Source organism: Ambystoma mexicanum, chromosome 9 (assembly GCF_040938575.1).
Source record: "Ambystoma mexicanum isolate Mex_15411 chromosome 9, UKY_AmexF1_1, whole genome shotgun sequence".
Classification (NCBI taxonomy): Eukaryota; Metazoa; Chordata; class Amphibia; order Caudata; family Ambystomatidae; genus Ambystoma; species Ambystoma mexicanum.
In genome coordinates, this window is record NC_090931.1 from 593862907 (window position 1) to 593877458 (window position 14552).

The following is a 14552-nucleotide window of genomic DNA, read 5'->3' on the forward strand; positions in this document are numbered from 1 at the left end:
TAAGAAATCACTTAATAAACCAACCCTGTTACAAGTTTACTACTAGCAACTTTACTTTTTAGAACTCAGTTCAGAGTTGGTAAAACAACTAGTATAATTTCTGCACATGTCTTAGGCTACTCAATAATGACCAGTATTAACACACCATAACTATTTCTGAATGCACTCCGAAATTCAAGGAAAGTAAAACCCAATTAAACTTTAAGAAAGACCCATAGTCTTTTGTGGTAAGTAATAGACCCTTTGACTATTTGGAACTGGTCTAAGCAGAATCAGGGGAGGCACAAGCCAGTGTTAGAAGTTTAGAATAGCAGCAGCTATTTAAGTAACCATATACTTTTTAAGAGGGGCTTCCAGCAACTCGGAAGACAAGTATTAACTTCTAGACTGTTTTAGGTCTGTATAAATCAGATCAGGGAAAGCAACACCCTATGGTACACTTTAAGAAGAACACAATGTTATTCAAGGTAGTTAAACCCTATTGATGAGCTTTTACACTCATTCAGTTAAGCAATGATGAAACAGTACCAATAATTACTTTTCAGAAGGGGGAAACACCATTCAAAGTAAATAAAGCAACATATATACTTTTTGAGATGGCACACTGCAACTCAAAGATAAGTGGAACTTAAGAACATTTTGTAACCTATTTTACAGAGATACAGTTACTACACTAATTCTTACAGCAAGTAAGTACATTTACACGCGTTATACTTTTCAGGGCAAAAGCCTTTTCTTATCCAGTTTTTCCTTAGTCTATTGCATGAGTTCTCTCAGAGGCAGAAGGACACAACTAGTCTAGGTGCCAGCTGTAGGCAGGTTGAGATAGGTTTAATTTTCAGGAAAGTCAACGTTTCATAGGGAATATTCTTCAGCAAGTGAGTTAGTGTTCAAACAATTCTGAGAAGGCTCCCTATGTGTTCCAGCATTAGGCCTGGGCAAGTGGCATGGGCAAACTTGCAACCACACGGATCACCCAATCAACCTCGCAGGATTCTCACAGGAGTTAAGGTAAGTATTACCCAAGCCCACGCTGTACCTTAGGAGAAAGGAAGAGCTTCAGAGTGGATGCCTTCAGATTGCAGCAGCACAGGACCCGGTCTCTGGATTCTTGGTCTGGAGATGAAAGAACTGGACACTAAATGGGATCTTGTAGAAGTTGTCAGAGCAAGCTTCCAGCAATGGATACTTCACAGATTCCGTTGCTCTGTGGATTTGGCGCCTTTTTACAGCAGCCAGATGAAGAATGAATATTGCTGGTTTGATTCTCTTCACACTCTTGGCCCTGCACTCTGATGAGGATACAAATCGTGTGTCTGGAAAGCCAGGAGGAGGCCACTAAAGTTTATCATGGATTCGGACTTTAGAAGACCATGCACATCACAATGGCTCGAGGTCCCAGGGTTTTGGGATGACGTGCAGCCCAGCATGGTCGCAGCACGTCGTGGAATGTCTCAAACTCCAGGTCTTCTTGAGAAGAGTAGATCTCACCAGACTCTGGGTAGGAGTCATTTTCAGGACACGCAGGTCGATTGGAAGGAAGGGTTACATCAGGCTCTAGTTACACAGCAGGCTCTATGGTCGCTGAAATTGGCAACAGCTGTCATTTATTAATCTTCCTCTTTGGTTTCCGCTCCAGTGGTCGACTTGCCAGCAGCTTCCAGGTTCGGAGTATTTATCAGGAGCTACAGCACAACTTCTGCAATCTCTCCCTGCAGTTTGCAGAAAGGGGCATTGTGGCTGTCCAGTCAGGACAGCCAGCCCGCCACTGGGACTCAGTCAGGCAAGGTGGAAGACAAAGGGCTGTTGAGTTTTGGACTACTCCCTCTCTTCCTGCCTTCTCAGACACTCTGGAGCATGGGTGCGGAATCCAAAGGATTCCCGCCGAAGACGATACTTCCACTGTGGTCGTTCCATCCTAGAATCATAGGGGAAGACCTCAGAAACTACAAGCAAACAAATGGTGAAAACAGGAGCCCTCAATTTTAGCAGAATGGTGGCCCTTCTGTGCATTACTGAGTCTGATTTAACAGCCTTTGAGTAATGAGACTAAAATGTTATAAAGGTATAACCACTGCCACCAGCCATTCAAGTAAACTTGGAATTGTAACAAAAATGTTAGCATGTAAGAAAGATTAAGGTGGGATGGGCTGGCTCACTTTTACAAAATGTCATGGGGATGAAAATTCCTCTTTACTACTTGGGAACAGTAGTTCACACAAGTACATGAAAGGGACATTAACAGGGGACCCCAAAGGGGCAACCCAACCTAATCCCAAATGTTCTAGCTAACTATTACTCCTACATCCCATCCCCTTTCCTCCATACTGCATGGCATAGGCATCCCTCGCTGGGATGGTAACAGAAGCTTTTTTTCACAGGAAAAATTTTCTTTTCCCCTTTAAATGTAGTTGAGTGCGGGGACGTGGCACTTGGAGCATACACTCCCCTAAATCCGCCCTGCAGCGCCATACCCCAGTTGTGCTTTTCTGCGTCGACTGGACCGGACCTGCTCCCTGTGGTTGAGGCCCTTCTTCCCTCCTAATTCCTCTTACGTGTGGACATTCGTCCCTCCGTTTACTTAAATTGTTTAAATTCCAGGAACTTTTGTTCACACCAGCCTCTGGTGCTGCTTCCTCCCCGGCGCATGTCGGCTGCGGCAGGCTTTAGTACATTCCAGTCCTACGACAGATCCTTTCCGACGTCAGACCTGCGCGCACTCTGCCTCCACTGCCTAGTTGAAGACCACGGCTGGGACGGCTGTGGCGTGCAACACACTCCCTGGTCTCTCACGAACCGGCTTGCAAGATCGAGGGAGCTCTTCTCCAGGTCTGCACCTGAAGAAATCAAGGAGTTAGTGCGCAGGAAAACTAAGTCCAAGGTAAGTATTCTGTTCTCAAAGGCACCCCGCAAGGGCGACCGTTTCGCCGACATACTGCCAGGCGGGGGGGCCCAATCAGGCCCTGTGACCAGCCAGGGTACCGAGGCTCACAGAGCTTCCAGCCACGGTGGATCCTCCCAGACCCGGCGCTCAGGGACTAGAAGGCACTTTTACCGAGACAACTCACGAGGGGCTACACCCTAGTACCGGGGCCTAGGTCTGAGGGGGCGCCTACATGTTTTTGCACTACAGGCTCCATGTCCGGGGCGATCAGCCTACCAGGTCCACGCCTGAGGTGCAGCCCATGACCAAGCCTATGCACTCAGACAGACAGAGGTCGGAGCCATTTCCACGACTGACACGCAGACCACAAGTGTGTTAGTCCAGGACAAGATGGCAGCTCAGACAGTCTGGATGGTGGCACGTGTGGGCGCATGCCACTCTAGCGAACCCCAGAGGCAGGACCTCACCCGAAGGGTGCAATGGGCTTCCAGGCCACACCCCAAGGGACGTGGTGCACATCCTACCTGGTCCCCGCTACAGAGGCAACTTTTTCTCTGGGCAGGCACAGCGTGGCAAGAGCGCAGCCCTCCACACCTTAGATGCCAGTGGAGGAACCCACTTCTCCAACGTGCGAGGAACGATTATTCGAGAAATTCCTCCCCCTGAAGAAGTCTACTCAAATGGGTTTCATCCTGAGGTTAAATATCAAGGACATACTTCCGCCTACACCTCCACAGCCTTTGGCTCCAGTCCAACTGCAACTACTCCCTTAGCCGCGATGGCTTCCCCGTCTACACCGGGGTCTGTGCTGCCTACCATCACAGCCACTCCTCCTCCAACCCATGCAAGCCCCATTGCCCTGTGACCCCAGTCACCCCTCCAAGTTGATCCGGCAACCCCCCGGATCCTGCGGATCAAGGGGACATGGATGAGGAGGAGGATCCGGACACCTCATCATCAGCAAAGGCCTTCCATGATAGGCTAGCGGGATTGGCAGAGTACCTGGCCATCCCTCAGCCTCAAAGGGAGTAGCCAGAAGCAGGTGTCCTCGCAGAGGTACTGACCATAAGATCAGGCATCCCACTCCAAAAAGACGTGGAGGCCCTAGCAAAAAAGGGCTGTTCTCCAGCATGGGGTCTGGCATGGATTCACATGCTCATGAATATTCCCCGTCGTCAGGCTGGGAATCCTCGGTAAAGAAAAAACCAGTATCAGTTTCGTTTCTGATCTGTCTTTCGTAGTAATAACCAATCACTGGTCTCTGCGTCATACTGACCACAGCCAATGACTGCCCTCTACCTAAGCACCGCCTCTGGCAGCCATCTTCAGATTTTTACCGCACGTTCATGTGTTGGGATCCTGGCAGTCCCCAGATCGATTTGTTTACGAGAGCAACGAACACCATGTTCTGGAGATTCGCCAGCAGGTACCTCCAGCCGGAGAGCATGGGGACGCATTCTCATTCTCTTGGAAAGGCCTGTTTCTGTATGCGTTCCCTCCGTTGCCGTTACTTTTTCGAGTCATCGGTCAACTCAGACAGTACCGATGCAGGATGATCCTCGTCGCACCAGTGTGGCCGAGGCAGATCTGGTACCCGGACCTTCTCAGCATGTCAGCGTCCCCTCCAGTCAAGCTGCCAGTGCTTGTGGATCTTTTCGCCAGAGAATGGGGCGCAATTCTGCATCACGACCCAGGATCTCAACCTGAAGGCCTGGCTCCTGCAGCGTTAGTTAGGTGGCTACGATCTTCCGACAGACTGCAGGGCGGTACTCACCAAGGCCAGGGCATTGTCTACTTTGAAATACTACAGACACAAATGGAAGCGTTTTGCGACTTGGTGCCAGTCTCAGAAGATCAACGGTTTGAGGGTCACGGCCCCTCAAGTACTTGCGTATTTGCGGTCATTGGCTAAATCGGGGATGGCGCACGCCTTCATCAAAGTACATCTGGCGGCTATCTCCTTCTCTACCAGGTATCCAGGACGGTCTTCATTGTGGTTGCAATGTCTAGTCAAGGAATTCATCAAAAAATGGTTATGTTCGTTCCTGCCGGTGAAGGCTCCAGCCCTAGCGTGGGAACCCAACGTGGTGCTGACTAGGCTCATGGGAGCTTCATTCGAACCTATGCATTCAGCTCCGCTCAAATTTCTGTCATGGAAGACAGCTTTCCTCATGGCTATCGCCTCTGCTAGAAGAGTAGGTGAGATCCAGGCCCTGTCCTGCAAGCGGCCTTACTTGACTTTCCACGAGACGAGGGTGGTGGTGTGGACGCATCCCTCCTTCATGCCCAAGGTTCCATCGAAATTTCATCTCAACAACGCTTGTTGTTACCTGTGTTTTTTCCAACGCCTTAGTCGCCGGCTGAAAGGACTTTGCACTCGCTGGATGTGGCTAGAGCGCTTAAGTTTTATGTGGCCTGCACCAAGAGTTTCCGGACAACCTCTCAACCTTTTGTGAACTTTGGTTCTGTGAACCATGGGAAAGCCCTGTCCAAGGCTTCCATTCCCAGGTGGCTCTCTGGCTGGATCACTCGCTGATTGGCAGAGGCAGAATCTCCACTACCACAGACTCCTCCGCTTCTAAACAATGCCATCACTGTACAGGTTGCCTCCTGTTGGGGAGAATTCTCAATATTGTGCCAATTCCCTTCAAACTTAGCTCTTTTGCTGGACTTTAGGAATTTTTAATTTTAACCCTGGAGTGAGTGAGTCCTTTTTCCCACTCTCTCATGGGTTTTGACCTGATATGGATTATGTGTTTCCTTTGTTTTTAGAGTCTGACAAACTCCATAGGCATCTACTTTTTGTATGGTGACACACAGCACCTTCAGTGCAGTGTCACAGCGAAATCCTTTAGATGTCTTATAAGGTTTAAATACCTTTTCTTGTGTTAACTACTGTTCCCAAGAATAGCAAAGTGAAATTGACTTTACTTACCTTTTCTCTTTGTGGATCTAGTACACACCATCTAATGTGGAGTGCTGGGGTGTTCTTATTAGCCTCTTATCCTACCTACTCATGTAACATTGTTTGTTACCCTCACTACTTTAAATAACTGGTGGCAGTGGTTTCATTTTCCAACCATTGTGCTTTTCTACCGCAGGCTGAATTCTCAGCTGCAGTATAGCCCCCATGGGGGACCATTTTTGTCAAAATGGCCTGGTCTTCTTTTTTCGCCATTTTCTGTTTGTGAGGTCTTTCTTGGGTGTTACTATGTGCGCAAAGCCAGGTTTGAGCCCTTTGTTCGTTTTGCCTTTGACAGACTTCAGTATTGAAACCTGTCTCTTGCTCCAGTGTGTCTGGAAGAGCAGGAAGTGAGGAAGGTTCCCGGAACTCCCCTGTCTTTGTCTTTAGGATTGCCCGAATGCACCCTTGGCTGGCTGGATGTCCTTTCAGGACAACCACCCTGCTGTGTGAATGACAGCTAGGCTGTACATGAATGGGAGAATCCTGCTTAAAAGGTGAGGGCTTTGGCGCTAGAGGCACAGTCGACCACTGGGAAGAACACCCGATGAAGAAACTGCAAAAGAAGCTTGCTGCAGCCTCCTGGACCTTTGAATTGGCCAGTGAAGCCCTGCTGCTGTGCTGAACCGCCTTTTTCTAATCGACAAGAGAAGCTCCGGAATGTACGACTTCTTCCCTTGTGTTAGTTGGACCAACTAACGCTGAGACGAAACTCCACTGGACCATCTACCCCAACTGGCTGTACTACTTTGCTGCTGCAGGAACTGAGTGCCAGGGGTCGAGAAATCTGTAGTCTAGTGCAACGTCTGCAATCCGTCCAGAAGCTCCAGGAGTCTCCTAAGGACCCTCCGGAAGCAGGACAACCAGAGCCCGAGTCCCATCACCAGAGTGCAGGACTCAAAGCGTGAAGGAAGCCCAACCGGTATCCAAGATCAGCAGTGGTGCTGTTTTTTTTTTATTTTTTATAACCTTTATTTTTGGTTTTTGTATTATCCTATAAAGACATAAGAACAAATACACACCCACATTAGGGTGGACTTAACTCTGCGCCGTGTCCCACACACCTATCCTCCTCCCACCGCTCCCCTCCCCATCCCCTCGCTCGGCCCATGATTCTACTGTTCGTGCTGTCTTGTTTCCAGGTCGATGTAGCATGGAAATAGTGCTGCTAGTCCTGTGCCTTCACTGAGACCCTTCTCTTGTGTCTGAGGCATCTGGTTGGCTGGTAAAAACCACCTCCGATTCTCTTAGCAAGAATGTTATCAACGGACCCCAGATGTCTGGAGGCCGGGCATGTAGGGGAAGTTGCTTGACAAAGTCTGTTTCCACATCCTGGCAGTAAAGGATATCTTTGCGCCAGGCGCTGACCGATGGAGGGGGGCCTCGGCCCCAGGACATGGCCACTCTCCTCCGGGCCAGTATCAACAGAAGACCTGTCAGTTTCCTTGTCGGGGCAGAGAGCAGCCTCGTCATACCCAGCAATGCCGCCGTCTGGCTCGGTTGTATCGCCTCTCCCACTATTGCTGCTGTTGTCTCCAAGACTTGATTCCAGAATGGTGTTATTTCGGGGCAGTCCCATGCCAAGTGGACGAAGTCTGCAGAATGTTCCCCACATCTCTCACATTTCGCAGCTGTTTCAGGGTGATGTTTGTTCGCTTTCGCAGGTGTATAGTAGGTCTGGTGTAGAAAGTTGAAGTGGATTAGTTTAAAGCGTGCGTTGAGGGCGATTTTTTGAGTCTGCTTCAGGATGAAAGTCCAGTCTTCCTCTGATATTGTACTGTGCAGGGATCTTTCCCATCTGGTCTTTGCTTGGCTGAGTTTAGCTGATGTATCGGTAATAATAGCTTTGTAGATTTGTGACACTAGCTTGCCTTCACCTTGCGCTTGAATGGCGTTGTGAAGTAATTGCCAGGTCTGTGGCTGTTTTGGGAAATCCGGTAGGATCGCTTGAAATGTATAACGGGTCCTGAAGTAGAGGAATACATCGAGTGCGGTGGTGCCTCCTTTCGCTTTTGCCTGTTGCGGAGTTATAAAGCCGTCTTCTGTGAAGAGATCCCCCAGAGTCTCAATTTTCAACTTTTCGGCCCACTGATGAAATACTTTTTCAGACGTGAGCGGAACTCCTGGAATGAATTTAACTGGCAACAGAGGGGAGTATCTCGTTTTTACCCCGTACCTTTGGGCCAATCGCAGCCAAACTCTGTAAGTTGAGAGCATTACGTTCATGGTGGAGTTGGGAACGGGAATTTGACTGAAGATAACTGCAGTTAACAGGTTCGGTGTTGCCAGCGCCCGTTCCACCTGAACGTGGGGTCTGATTGTGTAGGAGGCGTACCAGTGACTGAGAAATTGCGCTTGCGCTGCCCAGAAGTACTTTTCCAGGTCTGGGAGGGCGAGGCCACCACTTGTCACCGGAAGTGTTAGCGTTGCATATGCCACTCTGGCCGGTTTATTTGCCCATAGAAGTTCAAGGACCATGCTCTTCAGTCTCTTCAGATAAGTTTGAGGAAGGAATATTGGAATATTGGTGAACAGGTAGAGTAATTTTGGTAGGATCACCATCTTGACTAGGGAGACCCTTCCCCAGAGCGTTAGTGGCAGGGTCTTCCATCTTGTCACTTTTTCCTGGAGGGACTTGGTCACCTCTTCGTAATTGTCACGGAACACCTCGTGGTAGTTCAAGGACATTTGGATTCCCAGGTAGCGGACATTGGACGTTTTCCATGTGAATTGGAAGTCATCTACAAAGGGTTTGGTGGCTGGAGTCAGCGGGAAGATGATGGACTTTGACTGATTGATTTTCAGACCGGAGGCTGTTCCAAATTTGATTACTTCCCTCATGACAGGGTTCAGGTTCTCTTCGGGATTGCGGACGAACAGGACCACATAGTCTGCGTAGAGGGATATTATGAGCTTGTGTGGTCCAATAACAAGTCCTCTTTGTTGTCGATGTTCTCTTAGGATGGAGGCCAGCGGTTCCATCACCAGGGCGAAGATCAATGCTGAAAGTGGACAGCCTTGTCTGGTGCCCCGCTGGAGTATCACTGGAGCCGATTTTGCCGTGCCTATAATGATGTTGGAGCGTGGCTCGTTGTATAATAACGAAACTAGTTTGACAAAGCGGGCTCCCAGACCCATTCTGGTGAGTACAGCGAACATAAATGGCTATTCCACCGAGTCGAATGCCTTTTCGGCGTCGAGGAGGACCGCTATTGCTTGAGTTGAGGGGTCTAGTGCTTCAATGACGCTGAACAGCCTCCTGATGCCGAAGGTCGTGTTGCGGCCAGGAATGAAGCCTGCCTGGTCTGCTAGGACGAGGGTGGGCATCAGTGGTAGTAGCCTGTTGGCAAGCACCTTTGCGAGTATTTTGTTGTCGAGGTTGAGGAGGGAGATGGGCCTGTACGACGCACAATCCTCTGGTGGCTTGCCTGGTTTATGCAGGAGGATGACGTTGGCCTCACGGGAGGAATGGGGGAGAGTCGCCTTTTCTAGTGCTTCGGCATATACTGTCGCCAGAAGGGGGGCGAGGGTGGTGGCGAAGGCCTTGTAGAACTCTCCTGTTAGGCCATCTGGGCCAGGAGCTTTTGAGCTAGGGAGGGATTTGATGGCTTCAGTGATCTCCTCTTGTGTGATTAGGTCGTTCAGTGGTTCCCGCAGGGAGTGCTCGACCCAGTATAACTCTGCGTCTTCGAGGTATTCCAACGAGACTTGTGGGTCGTTGTTGTGGCTGTTGCTGTATAGGTCTTGATAGAAGAGCCTGAATTCCTCTGCTATGTCTTCGTCAGTGTGGACGAAGTGTCCCTGCCTGGTCTGAATCCTTTCTATTGGCGCTAGTTTGTTGTGTGCCTTGACCAGGTTTGCCAGGAGGGCGCCCGGTCTTTGACCCTCGCCGTATTGTCTGATTAGGCTGTTGCGGTTTAGAAATTTCACTTCTCGATCTGCTGCGCTATTGAATTTTTGTAGCTCTTCCCTCAGAGCGACTGGTATGTTCGGGTTGGTTGCGCTCACGCGCTGAAGTTCGAGTTGTTTTAGTTTCCCTTCACAGATTGTCAGCTCCCGTCGTATAAGTTTCAATATGCCATTTTCTTTAGCGTGGCAGACCCCTCTGACGAAACACTTTAGAGTTTCCCACAGTGTGCTGGGTGAGGCTACGGAACCTGTGTTGACTTCGAGGAACACCGCAATCTCTTCTCTTAGTTCGGCAGCGAACACCTCGTCTCGCATCGAGCCGGTTTTGAAGCGCCACCTCTGTAGAGGGGGGTTGGGGCATGCTGGGTTTAGTACGAGAGTCACTGGGGAGTGGTCTGAGAGAGTTCTTGGATGGATATCACATGGGTCGCCTGTCCATGGGCCGTTCACAGAGGTGAACAGATAGTCGATCCTGGAACTCGAGTTGTGTACGGCGGAGTGGAAAGTATATTCACGCAGCTCCCCTTTAGACGTTCTCCATGCGTCTTTCAGATTGAATGCCTTGCAGATTTCTTTTATTTGGAGGCTGGCTTTGGATGGAGATTGTGGGGTTGCTCTAGATCTGTCTCTCACCGGATCCATCACTGTATTCATATCTCCGCCCCAGATTATAGTCGCTGGTTCATGAGATGATAGACGGGATAGTACCCAGCTGAAGTTGTCGGGGCCGTCTATGTTCGGTGCGTAGGAGTTAACAAAGGTGATTCTCTGACCTGCTATAATGCCGCTCACTAGAAGAGTTCTCCCTTCGTTGTCTTTTGTGGTGTGGACAAGCCGAAAGCTGATCCTTTTGTGTATTAAGATCGCGACTCCTCTGGAGTAAGATGAGTACGAGGAGAAGTATCTATGGCACCCCCAGCTCTTGGCCCACTGGTGATCCTTCTCTGGGAGTAAGTGAGTTTCTTGAAGCATGGCAACGTCTACTTCATGTCTTCTAAGGTACTGGAGGATTTTCCTGGTTTTGGATGGGATGTTGCCTCCTCTTATGTTCCAGGTTATGATTTTGAATAGAACTGATTGGGGGCCATATTGATTCGTTTTTTGTTCCTTTTGGTCCTGCCTGGAGGTTCAATGGATGGACGGTGAGATAGAGGTGGTGGTGAGCGGAGGGGGCTCAGGGTCGGAGGACGGCGTGGAACTGGTGGCGCGAAAACTGGCCGTTTCCTACGGCTAAACAGGGGTGAGGATGCACACCTCAACTGGAGGTGGTATGGTAACTGTGACTTCCCTCCCACGCGCGGGTAACCCCCAACTGACCCGCGAGGTTCCCTTTTCATAACTAAACTGAACAGGTTGCTGTGCTTGGGGCACTTGTGCCTCCCAAGAGGGGAGGGTGGCTCTCCTATGTACTAGGAGTTAGTCTCTGCGGTATTAGGTTTATGTCTTGTTACCTAGGATATGGATTCTGTTTCCTTGGGTGTCTGGGTTGAACGTTATGGCGGTTCTCTGCGTCTTTGGTGTTCACGCTGCGGTCTGGGGTTATTAGCGGCGGATCTGCAGCCGGCGTGATCCAGGTAGTCGCTGGCTTCCTCAGGCGTGTGGAAGAAGAGGGCTTTCCCATCATGTTGAATGCGAAGCTTTGCTGGGTAGAGCATTGAGTATTGTATCTGGTTGTCTTGCAGCCTTCTCTTAACTGTCGTGAAGGAGCGCCTCAGTGTTTGAACGGTAGGGGAGAAATCTGGGAAAAACTGAATTGGGTCTCCGTCATATTGAAGTTTCCCTTTTTCTCTGGCTGCCTTGAGTATCGCATCTCTATCTTTATAATTTAATAGTTTTGCAATAATCGGCCGTGGGCTTGCGCCTGGGATTGGTTTGGCGCTCGGAATTCTGTGGGCTCGTTCGACTACGAACAATTTGGAGAGAAGCTCTTTCCCGAAAAGGTCTATGCAAATCTGTTCGACATGGTCCTCCATTTTCGTTTGGAGTTGTTGTTCTCCGATTCCGATGATTCTGATATTATTCCTTCGTGAGCGTCCTTCTAAGTCTTCATTCTTGGCACTGACAGACTTCATCTGGGACTCGAGGGCGGTCACTCGTGTGGCAAGGCCTGTTGCGCCGTCATCCAGGTCGGATACTCGTTGCTCCACCGTGTCTAGCCTATCGGCGTGCTTGTCGAGGCGATGTTGGAGTAGGTCTACTTTAGATGATAGGTTATCGAGTTTACTGCCCAAGTCGCCAATTCCCGCTTTCAGGTCCATCAGAATTTCTCTGATATCGAAACACGGTAGTTGTTCTTCTGGCGGGGACGTAGTGGGTGTTGGTGACACTGCTCCGCTCGCCTCGGAGTGCGGTTTGCTGGTGGAGCCAGACTCAAAGTTCAGTTTCTTTTGGGATTTGTCTAATTTCCCCATTTTGAACTTTCTTCTGCTTCTGGGCACTCAACAATGGAGCAGACTGGTAACTGTGGGTCAAACACTGGTATTTGAGCGGCGTCTCTTGGTTTCGTTGTGGTGGTTGCGCTGGGGCAGCTGCCGGGTCGGCGCCGGGCTGCTATTTGGGGGTGGTTTGGAGTGAATTTCTCGTGAGGCGGTTTTTTCCCCCTGATTCTGTAGGGCAGGCTCAAGCCGTCCTTTCTCCTTAAGGCAGTGATCCTTGGGTCTGTGGTTGGCTCGGGGGTTGGGACCACCAGAGTTACTTGGGTTAGTGCTGTTCTCGTGGGGGGCGTCTGTCTCTGCCAGAGGGTAAGTGACGCCGGGCTACGGAGGCGACTTTTGAGGTTTTCAGACGGGATCGCTGTGTTCCTCTGGCTGCAGATATTCTGGGTGTGAGCTGTCGAGTGTTTGCCGAGCTGCAGTGTAAGGAGTCGTGTCGCCGGATGTGGGGGCACGTTAGGCCCTGTATCGTAGCCAACCTCTTAATGGTGATCTTGTCAGTCTGGGTCTCCTATGCTTGCTGAATTTTGCTGTATGCTCTGGGGCGCAGAGGGTCTCTGAACTGGGCTCTGTAATTCGGCGGCCTTGGGATTTGACTGTATTGGCCCTGGCCAAATGGGCTGTTCGCTGTGGCTTTCGCTATGGCCGCGGTGATGGTGGCGATATCCCCCGGTTGCTGCTCGTCCCGCTCCGCTCCGCTTTGGGGGCGGGGGGCTCGGTGTCTCGCTGATCGTGGGTGTTCGGAGCAGGTCGGGCGCGCTCTTCGTATTGGAGGGAAGCAGCCGGTTGGGCGTTGGGGATGGTTGCTGGCGAGGCGTACCCTGCTATGCCTCCTTCATTCACCGAGGGTTTTGACGGGGGATCGGGGAGGCAACTTGCGCACGCTGGGGGGAGCTCCTACCTTGTCCGCTTGTCGTACTGCTTCTTGGGCGTCGGCTGGGCCGTTGCAGGGACGGAGACTGTGTGTCTCTTGGCGCAACCGGCGCGCACGTCTACCCGCTGCTTGACGCGGCCCAGCTCTTCATCTCCACGGGTCTCCGCAGGTTCTGGGTGTCGGGTGACACATCAGAGCCGCCGCTCGAGCTTCGATGGGGAGCCTCTGCGCCTCTCTCTCGCTCCTTCCTCCGTCCCAGGCTCACCACCGGCGCGAACCGCAGGCCCTGCTGCCCGGCCGGGACTCGGCCGCCGCTTCCCCGCCAAAGACCATTTCGGGCTTAAAATGTTGTTCGGTGTCTCCTGAGGGCACCCGGCTGTATTTGCGGGAGAAATGAACACCGCAGAGGGAAGGATGTCGCAGGATTAATGGAGAGCCACACGGAGCTCTCTAGGAGGCAGCCATCTTGGATGGCTCTCTAGCGCCCTCTTGCAGTGGTGCTGTTTACCAAGCGCTGAAACCGCAAAGTACTGCTGATCTGAAAAGAGCCCGTAGCTGCCACCGATCTCTGAATTGCTACCATGGGAGTCCTCCAGACGTCCTCCCATTGTCCCCCCGACTGAGGCCCAGGAACCCAGGATCTGCATTACTGCAAACCAGACAGAAGCCAGCTGGACCACTCCTCTTCTAACCAAAGGTACTGTTCCGACTTGGGAAACGTAACTCTGTGACTTTGCTCTTATATTTTGATACTTGCAGTAGCTACCTTGCTAGAGTTGATTTCAGCTCTACCCTTCACAAGTGTAACAGCTTGTGACCCTGCAGTGATTTTTCTTAAACTCTAACTTTGTGAAAGACATTTTGCTATGTAAGAAGTGCCGCAGCTACGTAGACTGTGCTCCAATTGACATTGGCTGTCCTGGCTCCTTGCAGGCTCTTCTAGTCCATTTGACTTTGATGTTTACCAAGGTTTTGAACTATTAATGCTTGGAAAGGTTTTTATCTAGACTTGAATGGAAGAGTTAAGTGCTCACATGCTCCGAGTACCTGTTTAACCTTTTTCCTTCTTTTTTTTTATTATTTTTTTTTTTTATTTGTATATGGTTTATTAAACCTTTACAAAAAAACAACTACTTTTTATTGACTTTTACAACATATTGAAAACGTACCTCCAACATCCCCTCCCTCTCCCCCCACCCCCCCACACCTTCGAGGCAGCAATCATTCAGTTCCTGGTTTACTCTCCTTCCGGACCCACACTCCATGTTTATTGTAGATCTAGCAGTCTTAGACGCTGCGGACACCACATCACCCTGAAATCGTCCTTGAGAAACGTCATGATTTCCCCCCAATCCGCAGCAAAGTTCTGTACCTTATTATTCATGGCATACGTTGCCCATTCCAGGGCTATTATTTCCCAGATCTTCCGTAGCCAATCTTGAATCATGGGGGCCTCCGAGCACTTCCATCTTTGGACTATTACCATCATAG

The 14552-nt window shown here is 50.4% G+C and overlaps 1 protein-coding gene across 7 annotated transcripts in view; it reads left to right on the forward strand.

The window, feature by feature from the left end:
* Nucleotides 1-14552, forward strand: part of NCOR1 (nuclear receptor corepressor 1) — a 2268409-nt gene that overhangs the window by 1145064 nt on the left and 1108793 nt on the right. The window lies entirely within an intron of this gene.